The sequence below is a fragment of the Meriones unguiculatus genome (genome assembly GCF_030254825.1).
Source record: "Meriones unguiculatus strain TT.TT164.6M chromosome 13 unlocalized genomic scaffold, Bangor_MerUng_6.1 Chr13_unordered_Scaffold_39, whole genome shotgun sequence".
Taxonomy (NCBI): domain Eukaryota; kingdom Metazoa; phylum Chordata; class Mammalia; order Rodentia; family Muridae; genus Meriones; species Meriones unguiculatus.
In genome coordinates, this window is record NW_026843648.1 from 1,192,520 (window position 1) to 1,209,103 (window position 16,584).

At 38.2% G+C, this 16,584-nt stretch overlaps 1 non-coding gene and 1 pseudogene across 1 annotated transcript; one reads left to right on the forward strand and one right to left on the reverse strand.

Annotated features, from left to right (window-relative positions):
• Nucleotides 1-9,015: 9,015 nt before the first annotated feature.
• LOC132651032 (zinc finger protein 431-like) lies at nt 9,016-10,128 on the reverse strand (annotated as a pseudogene).
• Nucleotides 10,129-14,609: 4,481 nt separating this feature from the next.
• LOC132651096 (U4 spliceosomal RNA) lies at nt 14,610-14,746 on the forward strand. Its single transcript, XR_009588986.1, has one exon. It is a non-coding gene; the product is annotated as a U4 spliceosomal RNA (small nuclear RNA).
• Nucleotides 14,747-16,584: the final 1,838 nt, after the last annotated feature.

Sequence of the window (16,584 nt, forward strand, 5' to 3'; positions counted from 1 at the left end):
TATGTTGAGGTCTTTGATCCACTTGGACTTCAGTTTTGTGCAGGGTGACAAGTATGGATCTATTTTCATTTTTCTACATGTAGACATCCAGTTAGACCAGCACCATTTGTTGAAGATGCTATCTTTTTTCCATTGTATGGTTTTGGCGTCTTTGTCAAAGATCAGGTGTCCATAAGTGTGTGGATTTATTTCTGGGTCCTCTGTTCGGTTCCATTGATCCACCATTCTGTTTCTATGCCAGTACCATGCAGTTTTTAAAACTGTTGCTCTATAGTACAACTTAAGATCAGGGATGGAGATACCTCCAGAAGATCTTTTATTGTAGAGGATTGTTTTAGAAATTCTGGGTTTCTTGTTCTGGGGGGGAGCAGCCTTACCAGGCCATAGTAGAGGACAATGCAGCCACTTTTGATGTGAACTGACAGACTAAGATCAGAAAGGAGAGGAGAACCTCCCCTATTAGTGGACTTGGGGAGTGGCATGCAAGCAGAGGGAGGAGGGAGGTTGGGATTGGGAGGGGAGGAGGGAGGGGCTTATGGGGGGATGCAGAATGAATAAAGTGTAATTGATGAAAAATTAAAAAAAAGAAAAAAAAAGAATTTATTATTAATAATATTATCACTATTATTATTATTTAAAAAAAGAAAACGCATGTTTTAAGTAAAATTTATATAAACTCCTTTTTAATTTAGAATATAAGCATACCGTAAGTGTCTTGTACCTGTTTAGAAGTTTAGCCCTAGATTTTTTATAGATGTTGTAGCTATGTGCCCTATCCCCTTTTTATATAGAATCGGTAGTTATGCCTTTATAGCCAAACTTTATATAAACTCCCTCTTACCTTTAGCATTTAAGCATACCCTAGTCATCTTCTACCTGGGCTTTACATTGATTATGGCTATTTTTTGGCTTGCCCCTTTTTCATGCATAGTGGACAGTTATGCCTTTACAGCCAAACTTTATATAAACTCTCAGGATTAAGCATATAAACTCTCTTACCCTTAGCACTTAAGTATATCGTAAGCATCGTGTACCTGGGTTTTTACAATGGTTTGGGCTATTCTTTGGCTTGCCATCTTTTTGATATAGGATGGACAGTTTTGTTTTTTGAACATATGAATATAATTTTTGAGTGTTTTGACCAAACCAGGTTGGCATGTACTTTGCCATCTTTAAGCCTCTTGTATCTTTTTTACATAGGCATGGCCAGCATTTTTCCCCTGTGAAAATGTCTCATGTTTAAAAGGATAAGGCAGTTTCCAGAGCAGTGTGACATTATGTCTCTTTACATAAACCTAAAATATATGTGAATCCAACCTTTAGATCAGTAAGGACATAACATCTATTATTAAGAAAAAAGAATTTACATGGTAACCTTAAGGAAAATTTTGTCATTTTTTAAACTTAGAGTATCTCTGCAAGTGGCCAAACAGCAGAAGTTGCCATCTTGGCTTTTATTATGTAAATTAGCTTGATCCTGAACTTAGAGACTTGCCTGTTTCTTTTTATTTTGTGTTGGGAAGACAGGCATGTGCCTTCACTAGCTTGTTCAAATCATTATCATTGTAACTCAAAGCCCTTAAATAAAAATCAAACAAAGAGACAAGAAAATTTTAAGTTTAGGTTCAGTTGTTCCAGTTTACGCTGTAACAAACAAAGCTCAGTCGGTTATTTTAGTTGATGTTTTGGTGAATTGGAGGACCCTAACTAGAAAGAGCTGACAAGCATCTTGTAGCCAGAGAGCTTTGAATTTTAGCTGTTATTAATCTAATTATTAGGAAGAGTGCCCTTTCTCTTGTGTGTAACTTAGTATTCCAATCCCTGTTTTTTTTTCCCCCATTTTTCTCCTTGAACTTTCTTGGAGAAGGCATGGAGAAGAACCATCACAATTAAACATATTGCAACTAGATCCATGACTATGACAGCCAAAATGAAGCCAAAAGGGATTAAAACACCCTCTGCCATGGCATTTTTTAAAATTTAAGATACAGTTTAGGCCAAACTCAGTCTAGAGGTTTTTCTGCCTCCAATTCCTCTCCTTCCCACCATGGCTGCTGAGCTGAGCTGAGCTGAGCCAGCCACATTGTAAGGAAGCCATGCATGTTTACCCCTCAGTTAAACTGCTGCAGCAGTCGGTTTTGTTATGGAAGTCTCAGGTCTGCCCACAGGAGGCTATTCTTTGCTCCTTGGCTGGTTTAAGAGTATCTCTTAAAGAGACAGTAATTGACCTGGGAGTTTTTAGGTTTTAAGTTTGGGTTTTATCACTGGGAGCTTATTACCCCCACCAAGTTATGATAAAGTGTGATTTAAAGGGTGTGGATACTTAGATTACTTGGGCATCATTTGTTGCAAGTTGCTGTTAAAATGTACTATTAATTATCTTTTAGTCAGGCTGGCTATTAATCTTAAACAGCTGTGCAAGAAAATCACCACACAGACACGGGGATTTCTTTAGTTAACCTAGAACACAGTGCTGGGCAATATTTACTCCATCCTAAACCTCCATGCCTTCATAGTTTCTTAACATTTAGATTTCCCACATTATACTTGCTTTTAGTGATAACTTAGGTCCATTCCATCTCCACATAGTTTCAAAATCTCTCCCCTAGCTCTCTCCTCCCTTAGCTCTCCTCTCACCTTTTCTCCTCCCACTCATTTCCTGTCCTCTATCTCCTCCCCACTTTCCTGCCCTCTGGCTCCTCCCATTGCTCAACATTGTGTCTAGTTGCTTTATTTTGGCCTGTTTACACAAAGTTGATGCTTAGAATAAATATCACAATGTAATGTCCGAATTGAAGCCAGAGAGTTGGGGGAGGGGAGAAGAGAAATCAGCATTGGAATGAACAAGAGTAAGGTGTATACATTTCAAAGGAACATTAAAAAAGAGAACACACTAGCACTCCATGTGACTGGGTCTGTGTCCAGCCGTAGGATGATGTATGTGTTAAGGGTATGTATGTGTTAAGGGTATATACACACCCTAGTCTGTGTGTATATATCACTAAGTTGAATGGGGAGAGCTGGTCTATGAGGCATGGGATTTAGCATCATCTTTTGGGAAGTCTGAATGTTCATTTCTTCAGGAAGTTGGTATCTAGATGGGTCAAGATCAGCAACAGGGTGTGATCCCCTCAGAAGACTGTAAGTGATGTGTTTGGTGGTGTCCTTGACCAGAAGTGGTGCCAGGGAGCAGGTTGAGCTGATGTCTGTGGATTCAGTTGGTAATTTTCACACTGACGAGGCAAGGCACTAGTTTCTGGAAAAGGAAAGAGTACAAGGCTCTGATCTTTGGTGTCCTTGGAGATGGTGATGGTGCAGGCCAGACACAGAAGACAGGAGGTTAAGTGAGGGGTTTAGGAGGAAGAAAATGCAAGGGATTTTGTGTCAGACTTTGTGTCCCTGTCACTCAGACTCATTTGGGCTTGGCCATCCTATGGGAAGCACCATGATCCAGGTGCTTCCACTGTTTGCCTGGTCTGGGTGACCAGTGAACTGTGGCTTCAATGTTGGGAACTCATCCCCAGGAACCCCAATACTGCTTTCAGGGGACCAGGAAGGATCCAATGTTTGGGTGCTGGAGAGGAAAGTGCCTGGACCTGGTGATCTCCATTCACTGGCATATCTGTCAAGTGCTGGGGGTCCAGGTTTCCTGACTGTCAGACCAGGGAAACAGCTGTAGGGGTACCAGATCTATTGATACCCAAATGTCCCAAGAATCCTGAAGATGCCTGAAGGGGAGCAGGAGGTATCATATATATGGCTGCAAGAATGGAGGTTCCCTAGGCCTGGGGGTCCACAGTCACTGGCATAAGCCTAAAGTTTAGGGCCCCCATGGTTTATTACTCTCAGATCTGGGAGACAGCCATGGAGGGGCCTGGATGCAATTGACCATAACTGTCCCAGGAATACTAAAGCTCCCTTGAGGGGAGCATGGACCATCTGATGTCTGGTTGCTGGAGTGGAGGTTCCTGGACCTGGGGCTCCTCACTGGCTGGATATGCAGAAAGTGCAGGAGCTCCAATGTTTGTTCCTTTCAAACTAAGGAGATGGCCCTGGAGGCCTGCATCCAATTGGCCTCAACCAAATGCTATGCCCCTCTAATACAGTGCGGATTGGTCACCACCATCTTGGAATCCCCCCCGCACAGACCACACTTAGAACAATTTCAGTAGAAATTGAAGACTGCAAGTCTAGCTCCAAAAGCAGGTGGAGATATACTGAGCAAAAGTACCTTTAAGTTCATCATGTATGATATAAATGGTACATTAACAAGATTCATCAAAGCAACAATTCTCTCACATACCAAGGGGAGAGATCACAAATACAGAAATCAATGTAATGACACCTATCACCATTGTTTGCAATTCTTAGATGGACAGCTATGCAGAGCTAGTCTAACCTCGGAATAAGGCTGCCTTTGCCTTTAGGTAGATTGACTCAATAAAGGAAAAGGAGTTCATTGCAGCTACCCAAGTCTGCTTTCTTTCTCAGAACTGTGACATCAATATAGAAAATTCCCTTTCAAATTCCTTTTATTTCATGTGCATTGATGTATTGTGATAGTGATGGACCCTGGAGTTCTAGACAGCTGTAAGATGCCATGTGGTTGTTGGGATAAAACCCAGGTCATCTGGAAGACCAGTCACTGCTTCAAACCACTGAGCACTCTGACCCTGAGAAAGCCACTTTGTTAAGCTTTAAATGTCTTTCAGATATACGGATGATTTGTGTTCATGTGTCTATGTACCCTACTTGAAAGGGCCAAAGTGGGCACCAGATCCATGGAAACGCATTTAGAGGATATTTGCTGGCTAGGAAGTGATATCTGAAATGGAACTTGTCTTCCGTAACAACACCCAGTTCTTATATCTTCCATGCTATCTCCAGCCACCATTTATTTAAAACTTTTCCTACAGATGTTAATTAAAATATATTACACCATTTCCCCTTCCTTCTCTTTTCTCCATGCCTTTCTGAATTCTCTCCTTCCAATGTCTTAAAAAAGAATGTGTGAATAAGTGTGGACCTGCATATATATATATATATATATATATATATATATATATAACTACATTAGTAGTGTATATATATATATTACTAATTATATATATATATATATATATATATATATATATATTACTAATTCTAGTCCTATTGGTTGTGAGGATAAGATCTAAGGTTTCTGTGCTGAACCCTTTGTGTAGGATATATAATTATGGAGTGTATCCTTGCTAATCCCACAACTTGGATGGAGTTCTAGTCTCCAATGCCCACAGGAGTCTAACCCTGAAGTGACCTTAGCTGTCTTGGACAGGAAACATTAGAAAGCACAGGGTGACAAATTCCTTAGATAACACATGGTGCTGGAATGGCCCTGATGTTCTGGAGCTGTGGGGAAGACTATGGACATTGGTCTTAGCCAATCAGTCCCCTTTGTTCTGTGGACCTCCCATTATACCATTGACCTGGGATATTTCCGTCGATTACTTTGTCATCTTGAACTTTCTGCATTCTCTTTCTGAACACCATGACTACAGGACTGTGTTACCATGCCTGGCTTGGATGGTTTTAACCTCAGTGATTTGCTAGAATGTTGGGGCAAGTGTAATGAGTTGTTACACTTAACTATATTGAGAATCTCCTTATGTCTGTGAGGCTACTTTTCACTATCTGTTGAATTAAGAACAGAACTCCAATCTACTTTGATGTGTCATAAAATCGCAATGTTAAAGAAAAAAACAATAATTTTCTTTATACTTAAAGGAGAGGATTTTAAGCCAAACAACTGCATCTGAACAATGCTTTTTTCCATTACTGGACTTAGGAACAGAGTCTGTGTGTTGCCTACCATGACCATTTGAAGCCAACAATTTACTCTCAATAAGCCCACAGAAAAAACTGAATTATTGAGGTAGACCATGCCCAACTATCCTGCAGGTACTAGGGAGGCAAGGTAAGCAGATCTATTATGTACACTAAGTTCAAGGTCAGCCTGGAATTCATCCTGAGACTATTATTTCAAATAAAAAAGAGAGAAAACAATGTTTGAAAATGAAAATACATTTAATTAAGCTATTTATTTATTACAGTTTATTCCCTTTGTATAATGGCTGTATCCCCTTACAACCCCGACCATTCTCACCCAGCCTCCCAATCTCCCCCTTGCACCTTCCCTAGTCTACATACAGGAGACTAGGGAAAAATAAAAAACAATGGTTAAAACACAAATTATTAATAAAAACTGGAAACATATTCACATATTTATTCAGTGTGACAAATTTTGATCAGTGATGAATATAAAACGTTATGCTGTTTCTTTCTACCCACAGGTAATATTTGCTAATTGAAGACATGGTAAAGTATTTAATTGCAAGCTTATGCAAACAGTTCTCAGGGGGTTCCCAGTTCCCAAGGAATAAGGCCATGGAAGGTACCCTAGAGGAATCCTAAATGTGGGCAAAGAGAAGAGTGGAGAGAGAGAGAGAGAGAGAGAGAGAGAGAGAGAGAGAGAGAGAGAGAGAGAGAACAGAAAACAGAGAAAGAGAAGAAAAGCATATAGAAGAAAATAAAATATCTGGGTACCTCTGGGAGAGGGCAGGCCCATTCTACTGGACTGAAAATTTAAGGGTCGAGGTGCAGAATGCCAATCATACCCTTTAGAAGGTAGGGACTGAAGGATGCTGGGAGAACCTGGAAGCCAGAAAACCTTCTGTCAAAAAGGCACCTCAGCAGCTTGTCTTAGTTTTGAAGTACAACAAACGTTCATCCTTCAGGTTTAATAGGTGTAGAGAGCAGAGATAGACAACTCAGTAATCTCTCCAAGCCATACATTAAAAACTTCCTGCCTATAAGTTGCTCCCTCATTCTCAGCTTATTTCTCTCTTGCAAGGTATTCAAATAATGACATAATGCTATTGATCAGAAAATATCTCATTTAGGGGAATAGGTCTTTTCATCAATGACATTCCAGAACAGATTATAATTTCATGGAGTCCATTGATTTATTAGATATTCACCTAAGGGAGATATAGGAATTTTTATTCAGAATATCCCAATTCCTGCCAGGGAGAGAGATTACAGGGATGACAGTGAGAGGAGAGAGATTTAAAATCAATTTGAGACCACCAAGTGGTGACCTGCATAGCATTCTGACTGACATGTACACGTATCTGAGAAGACAAGGAAAGGGTGAAAGAAGTGGTGAATTGATCCACCACAGATGAGTAGATACAGAGAAGTAGGAGGCAGCTTGTCCTCAGGTACAGCCCAAGAATAAATTGCTCTCTAGGACTTTTATCCTTTTTTTAACATCGAAATCTTCCTCCCTTTCTTTAACACCAAATCTCCTTCTCCATGTTCCTCAGGTCTCTGTAAATGCCTGATTTCTCCAGCCTTCTATTGACATCTGTTTGAACCTCAGGCTCCCCTGACAACAACCTCCACAGCATCTGAAGTCTTGACCAGTCATGCCTCCTAACTGAATGTTTCCATCAGGAGAACAGAATAAAATCCATTTCAGAAAAGTTGGTCTTCATGCCTTCAAATTCATTTTCTGTCTTTGCACTAGGCATAATCTCAAAAAAGGATATACCTGACATATGTCTTGGTGGGTTCCCATTGATACCTATTTACCACCTGTGAAATAAACTCAGTGTGGTGGCTTTGGTTCAGTGGTCAGGCACTTTTAAAACACTTGTATTGTCAGTTGCTCTCCTGGCCATTTTTTGGATACTTCCATATTTTTGTGAAGATATTGGCTCAGAAACTACTTTAAGCACCAAGCCTAAGTTACTTTCTTATGTTCTCAATCTTCTCTTTTGTCTGGGTCATCAGAGCTGAGTTAAAGATGTAGTTAGGATCAACCTTTCACACCTAAATGCTATTCATCACACTTTCATGGGGCTAAACACGTGGCTCAGTGCCTAGGAGAACTGGCTGCACATCTTCATTTTCAAACAAATTTTATCATTAAAATTGCCATGAATTCATCAATTATTACATAACAATGTTTATAATGTGAGAAAAGACAATCTTTTATCGATGTTATATCTCACCTAATCTTATTGGAGCATCAGGGAAACAGAGCTGTAGGAAAGGATTTTGGTGTCCGAAGCTGGTAACCAGACCTCAATCCTCATATTAACATGCCAAATGATATGCAACAAAGTTGTCTCCCACTCTTTACATATCTGACATGGATTAAAACCACATAATCCTGTCACATGCACACACCAGAAGTGTTTCATTTTAAGTAAATACTCTTGCTGTTACATTGTATAGAATCTTTATAGTATAAACTTCTTATAGAATGCAGGACTTCAAGATGAAGTGACAAATGGATGATTTGGAGGAACATACAGAATCACAGAACGTCCAATCATATATACATGTTCATATCACATCAAGCTATGCAGTCAGTTGCAGTTGATTACTGATTAGACCACTTCATTACATCTCTATGAAACATGAAAACAAAGCCTTGAGTTACCATATGAAACACATTCCTAGGGCTTCCCTTCAGTATCATTTATTCATGAACGTGAAGCCTATAGAAATGTACAAAGGTTTCGTTATACTAAAAACATTCACAAGGTTTTCTCTCCAATATGATTTCTTTCAAGGCTTTGAAAAAATGTGACAAGGGTTTGCTGGTAATTGATTTCATAGGGTTTCACTCTGGTATGAAATCTGTCATGCCTTTTTGAGATCAATGTAATGTGTGAAGGCTTTACCACCTTGATTACATTCACAGGGTTTCTCTCCAGTATGTGTTCTTTTATTATTTTGGAGATTTCCGTTTCGTGAAAAGGCTTTCCCCCACAGATTACATTTATATGGCTTTCCTCCAGTATGTGTTCTTTTATGCACTTAGAGACAACTGGGTTGTGAAAAGCATTTAACACAATGATTACATTCATAAGGTTTCTTTGCAGTTTGAATTCTTTCATGTCTCTGAAGACCACTACAACATGCAAAGGCTTTACCATATTGATTACATTTGTAGGGTATCTCTCCATTGTGTGTTCCTTTATGCCTTTGAAGACTACTGGGTATTGAAAAGGCTTTACCACATTGATTATATTACTAGGGGTTCTCCCTAGTATGTGTCCTTTTGTGCGCTTGGAGAGAATTGGACTGTGTAAAGGCTTTACCACACTGATTACATTCGTAGGGTTTCTCTCCAGTATGAATTCTTTCATGTTTCTGGAGACCACTACAACAAGCAAAGGCTTTACCACATTGATTACATTTATAGGGTTTCTCTCCAGTATGTGTTCTTTTATGCACTTGGAGTGTACCGAAGTGTGAAAAGGCTTTATCACATTGACTACATTCATATGGTTTCTCTCCAGTATGTGTTCTTTTATGAATGTGGAGACTAATCAATTGTGAAAAGGCTTTCCCACACTGAAAACATTCATAGGGTTTCTCTCCAGTATGTGTTCTTTTATGCTTTTTGAGATTTCCGCGTAGTGAAAAGGCTTTCCCACACTGATTACATTCATAGGGTTTTTCTCCAGTATGGGTCCTTTTGTGCGCTTGGAGAGAATTGGACTGTGTAAAGGCTTTACCACATTGATTACATTCGTAGGGTTTCTCTCCAGTATGTGTTCTTTTATGCACTTGGAGTATACTGAGGTTTGAAAAGGCTTTACCACATTGACTACATTCATAGGGTTTCTCTCCAGTATGAATTCTTTCATGTTTCTGGAGACCACTACAACAAGCAAAGGCTTTACCACACTGATTACATTTACAGGGTTTCTCTCCAGTATGTGTTCTTTTATGCCCGTGGAGTGTACGGAGTTGTGAAAAGGCTTTACCACATTGACTACATTCATAGGGTTTCTCTCCAGTATGTGTTCTTTTATGCACTTGAAGTGTACTGAGGTGTGAAAAGGCTTTACCACATTGACTACATTCATAGGGCTTCTCTCCAGTATGTGTTCTTTTATGCTTTTTGAGATTTCCGCGTAGTGAAAAGGCTTTCCCACACTGATTACATTTGTAAGGCTTCTCTCCAGTATGTGTTCTTTTATGCCTTTTGAGATTTCCGTTTTGTGAAAAGGCTTTCCCACACTGATTACATTCATAAGGTTTTTCTCCATTATGTGTTTTCTTGTGCATTAGAATACCACTGGGTGGGGAAAAGGCTTTACCATACTGCTTACATTCATGCTTCTCAAAAATATGTCTTCTTTCATTCCTGTAAAGATAATTGGGTATCTGAGATTTACCATACTCATTACACTGATGAATCTATTTGTCAGTGTAAATTAAGTTTTCAATTTCATATACTTGTAAAATGAAGTTGCCTCTTAACCTTTTATCACTTTGTTCAAAATCATAGCTACTCCCTTGACTGTGGGTGTTTTGTACCTTCCAAGATACCTTTGGTGGTAAGAAACTTTATTACATGCCTCCCTTATACCATCATTTTTATGTAAGTGGGTTTTCACATATTTAAAAAAGACCTAGGCGTCAGCTTTATCACAGTGACTGAATTCATAAACTTTCCTGTTGTTGCTGACATACTACATTTGTAAATGAACCATAATAGACACAACAGTTTCCACAGGGCCAGAAATTATATGGATTTTCTGTAGTGAGAGGTTTTTTGGCTATAATCCCAATGAGTTTGAAAAACTCATTAAGTATGTTAGTATAATTTATTAATAGTCCCCTGCTTTGCCTAGACTTTCTGAATGTGATACAAGTTTATGATTCATTTTTTATTAAGAATGAATGAATGAACACATGAACAAATATAAACTTATAGTGTTGTCACCATCATGCTTTCTGTTGTATACATGTATAGGATAGTTTAGAATGCAATAGGATAGTTTAGAAGCACATGATGATGTGCTTCTGGAAAATGCCTACTCAGGAAAAGCAGGCTTTGCTGGATCCTTCCAAAAAGTATCTCAACAAAAATGTAATGATGGAGATCTACAAGAACATCATAGCTATGGAGGATATGATGAACATTCTTCAACAATTAAATAATTATTTCATTATGAATAATTATTAGTAAATTCAATGAAAACTTGCAGCACATTCAAAAAATATACTCAAGTAAGTACTACGACATCTTCTAATTGTTTTGGGAGAGTGAGGTATGTTTCTTCTTTCCATATCCTTACCCTCACATGACTTGTATGAATTATGACAAAGGATACACCTATTAAAAGAGGAATGACAAATGAAAATTACCCAAATTCACAGAGTTTGACTCGTTCATCTTCAAAGACATGAGCTATAGGGATTATGGTTCCTCCACAACAATATTCTTAACTCTCATACCTTCTGTCTAACTTAGCTTAGCAACTTCGAGGATTTGAATAATGTCACCTTTGCTATGGAATATTTTCTCACAAGGAGGTTTTGCACATAAAATTTTCACCTATTCAATGAATATTCCTTTTGCAGTATGAGCGATATGAACTTCTACAGACTATCTAAAGTGTGGATGTAAGTAATGATTTATCATTTATATAGAGGAATTTAAATTTAGAATAAGGCTGATGTGGTAAAAATATCCCATCCAAAGTCCTTCGATGTGTATGCGATCTGGCTGGAATATATATACACCTTTAATCCAGGAGACAGAGGCAAGCAGATCTGACTTCAATGCCAGCCTGGTTTAAAGCAAGTCTCGTAAAGTAAAGCTATGGTTCAGGCATGGTAGTACATGCCTTTAATCTCAAACAAAGGGTGTAAAGTATTGTTACAATGAAGCTCCCACATTTGAAAAAGATGTCTAGTTAAGTGGCACAAATGGGATCAAAATCTGAAAAAATAATTGACGGATTAGGATGGTGTATCTCTCATGAGAAGAGAGAAGAAAGGAAGCTCATTAACGGCCACTGCATGGAAAGAGGACAGAATTTTACTGGGACAGTAATTGAAAGACAGGTTGCAGGGAAAGAATTAAGGTTAAGATCAAATGATCCAGAAAATTTGAAAGAGCTTGATGATTAGAAAAAAATGCTGGAGTTATATGAAGTCAAACAATGCAATTCAGAGGGTGGGAGAAAAGCCAGATGTAATAACTTAGCTAGGAGAGTTGTTGGGCCAGAACTCTGAAAGAACAAGATAGGGTGTGCATATGAAGCAGTAATTCACACAGGCTGAAAAACTTCTACACCTAAGATAGATCATATGGAACTTAGAAACTGCCCTGCTCAGGCCAAGAATAGCAGACAGAGGAGCAGTAATCCTTGGAGACAGGAATTATGAGAGGTGAAGAAAAGTGCTTTTTACAGTGATATCTGTTTAACAAGGGTTTCACCATCTTCTCTTGTTTCAAAATGCCTTGCTAACATAAATAATATACCTGACAGTGAGGAACATGGGATTGTGAGAATTTAATATTCCTTAATACTCTTAGAGTGGTGTTTGTTTTCACACTTTTGCTTTTCTTTAAAACCTCTGGGACACATTATTATTTTTTACAGGGGCTGGGGATATGACCTGGAGGTTAATAGCACTAGTGGTTCCTCCAGAGGTCCTGAGTTCAATTCCCAGCAACCACAAGGTGGCTCACAACCATCTAAAATGAGATCTTATGTCCTCTTCTGGTGTGCAGGTAGAATAACATATAAATAATGAATAAATAAATCATCTTTGAAAATTATTTTCACAAGAATATTTATATCAGCTTTCATGAAATAATTACCTTCCATATCTTCTAGAAGGTTGATAATGTTCTTCCATATTATGGTCTTCCCAATTGTAGCCTAAAATATGTACCAGAAAGGGTATAATATATTATTGAAAAATACCTAAATTTTCTGTTACTATGTTCAGTAAATCTCAGAAACATGCCTGATTTTTAACCTCAATCATCCCGATTCCAATTAAAATTATATAAGAGTATCAATAAAAACAAACAAAAGTAACAACAGATGTCCCCTTTATATTGATAATGAAAAAAAATTTACTGTCTTACCTATAGCTGTAAGGTGCTTGTAGGTCTCTATCATCACATCTTTGTAGAGACTCTTCTGGGAAGGATCCAACAGAGCCCACTCTTTCTGAGTGAAGTTTATATCCACATCAACATAGGTAATTGAATTCTAAATGATCCCATACATGAGGATAGCATAAAGGACAATGGTGACAACAGTGTAAATGCATACTTCATTGACAATATATTCATATAATTCTGGTGCTTCCCTGACATCTCCTGACACAGAAGTTTCAGTGTACTCACCAAGTCATTTTAGAAGGAAACTTAATGAGGAGGTTCACCTCATTTCGGCAACCTTTGAATAGAATATAGCCTTCCAAGAGAAATGTCAATTAACAGACATAAAGTAAGCAAGTCAAGGATGCTGATGAACAGAACAGACCGCAGATCACAGAAATTGTATGCACAATTACTAACTACAAAAATTAGGAGCAAGCAGGATATACTGGTTCAAAACTTTAATTCCCGCACTCAGGAGGGAGAGGTATGTGTATCTCATTGAGTCAGAGGCCAGCCCAGCCTCTGAAACTAATTTCATGACATGCAGAGGTACATTTAAGACCTGAATCCACCACAATCATTCAAATAAGAAAGATATAATGAACTCCATGGTATTTCTGAAGTTCCTACAAAGAATTATATATTCACAACATTTCTGTATCTATCTTAGAGAAACATGAACTGTCCCAGTTTAAACTCTAATATGAATGAGAGTTTACTAAAAGGGAATCCGTGTTCAAACAGGCACAAATGGACAGATGAAAACATTAGTACTGGAATAGCTGGTCATAAATGAGCAACATAAGACGATTGAAGTGGATCATCAATGAAAAGCTCTTGTTTGTCTGGATATAACTGGTCTCAATTGCCAGTGCTTACATTCAGGCTCACAACTACCCATTACCCCAAATTCTGAAGTTCTGAGGCCATTGGCTGACTATTGTGAGGACCAGGTACACAAGAGGTGCATAGTCACACATACAGGAAAAATACTACTCGTATTACCTCATTTAAAAACTCAAAACAAACACAAGAGGTAGGAAGAATGTTACAGACTTGCAATTCAATGACACAGAAGTCTCAGGAAGTATTAATGTCATGAGCACATGACATCCTGAGACAAAGAATATACTCTCTGGCAAATATTAAAATATAAGGGTGGATTTGGATCAGCACAATAGCATATGCTTGCATGGAGTCTAAGGTGGTATACTGGGGATCTTCCCCAATATCTTTGTTAATTGAAACCCAATTCTCAGGATCTTCCCTAGTGCTCTAACTAAAAACATGTGGCTCCTTCCTCTCCATACCATCCAGCAAACAGAACACCATGAATACAGTAGTCAAGCAGGCCATTAAAATAGCAACACTCATCCCACACTTTCTGAAACTTCAGAGTGCTAACAGAACCCCAAGAACAAAACTCCCACACATCAAATCAGCACTTGGCCTATAATTGCCCCAAACCCAGATGCATAGACACCAGTTTAGGGATAGATTCAAGAACAGTCAGGTAATATGTCACCACCTGAGCTCAGCTATATTACCACAGCAGGGACTAACTATCTGAAATTTACAAAACTTTTTACAGAAACGTAAAGAAATACATCTTCTCATCATTTCTTGAAATATCCATAGCTTTGCGCAGTGGCAATATCATAGCCAATGAGGTTTATCCGAGGCACGATTATTGCTAATTGAAATATCCTCTATAATTGACCAAATACTCAAACAGAATATAAGTTTTTAGAGCACATTGAAATAACATCATGTATCCTATCAGACCACCCTGGCTTAAGGCTGGATATATATAGCATCAGAAAGAACACAAAGCTTACAAACTCATGGAAAGTGAATAACCTTCAAACAAGTGAAAAAAATAGTTTCAAACAGAAATAAAACATTTGAAAAGCATAAAATTCATAGAAAATAAATACATATCACATGCAAACTCATGGAAAATAATGAGGAATGAAAAGTGATACTAAGAGGAAACTTCATAGCACAAAATGCCTACATAAAGATACTGGAGAACATTCATACTATCCATGTAACAGCAGACCTGAAATGTCTAGAAGAAAAATATATAAGCACACAAAAGGAGTAGAGATCAAGAAATTATCAAATTGAGAGCAGAAATTAAAAAAATATATAAAGAGATGATAAAGAATCCATAAAATAAAGGTTTGGGTTTGGGAGAAAATAAAACAGATGGACACACTCTAATCAAAACTAACTAAAAGAGAGAGAAGATATTAAATTATAAAATCAGAAACTGTGTTAAGAATTTTTGTTTCTTTAAAATCCCACTCATGTTATGTGAATGTGTTTTTCTTTTAACCCCAGGTGTGGAGCGCAAGGCTGCTTCAGTTTGTTCACAGCTGTTAGTTATGATTGTCTCGTGCTCTAGCAGGCCTGTGGTTTTGTCACCTGCACATAGTTATTTCTGAGTCTTCTGGAGAAAGTTCACATGACAGAGCCATGAGAGGGACCGGGTTTTTGAAGAAGGAAGAAGCTGCTGCTCTTCCTGATGCTGTTCACCCACACTACTACTCCATTTGTCAGTGCTGGTTTGTTGGACTGCTGGATATCCTGGTGACTAACAGGTATTGCCCCAAAGAACCTGGCCACCCTAAACCTCACAGAGTAGCTTTAAGGGACTTATAACTCTTTCCCTTCTAGCTTTTGTTCTCTTTCACCTAGTCAGGGTGTTGGAAGGAATAAAGTTTCGAAGGGAGGTAGACATTAAGAAATGGACAAAGAAAAGAGATTCAAGAAAACAGTTCCATTTGCTGTTTTAGTGGACTTCTAAAATCCAGATGACAGAGACTGGTAATGCCCTAAAGAAGTCAATTGCCGTAACTCATTTTGTGTTCTCTTTCAATAGCTTAAATTGTGGCATTCCGGCTCATTTCATTCCAAAGCAAAATGTTTGCTTCTTAAAAAACAAAAACAAAAACAAAAAATACTAAACAACCTGTGACCTGTCCCTTCAAGGCATCTGTTCCCATGTTTCATCCTTTAGGTCACCTGTGCCTGTGTCCTTACATCAAAGCACCCACTACTGTGTGGCTACAACTGAAAGCCAACACCCATTTGTGTTCTCCTGGACATATTTTTTCAGACAAAGATTACTTCAGCCTAGAATGATGAACTTCTGGTAGTATCTCCATACGTGTTTTCAAGATATACTAATAGCAATAGTAATAAAAACTACCTGGGGCTGGCATAGAAATAAGCTGAGTGATCAATGGAAACAAATAAAAGACACAGATAAATAAATAAATACAATGGAAAAGACAGTATCTTCAACAAATAGTGTTGCTCCAAATACATGTCCACATGTAGAAAAATGCAAACAGATCCATATTTCTCACCCTGCAGAAAACTCAAATCCAAGTAGATCAAAAACTTAAACATAAAGCCAGATTCCCAAAATGTGCAAGAGGAGAAAGTAGGTAACACTCTTGAACTCATTGGTCCAGGAGAGACAACTTCCTGAACAGAATATCTGCAATGCAGGCGATAAGATCTACAATTAATAAATGGAACATCTTGAATCTCAAAAGCTTTGTAAAGCAATGGACACTATCAAGATGAGAAGATGGCTA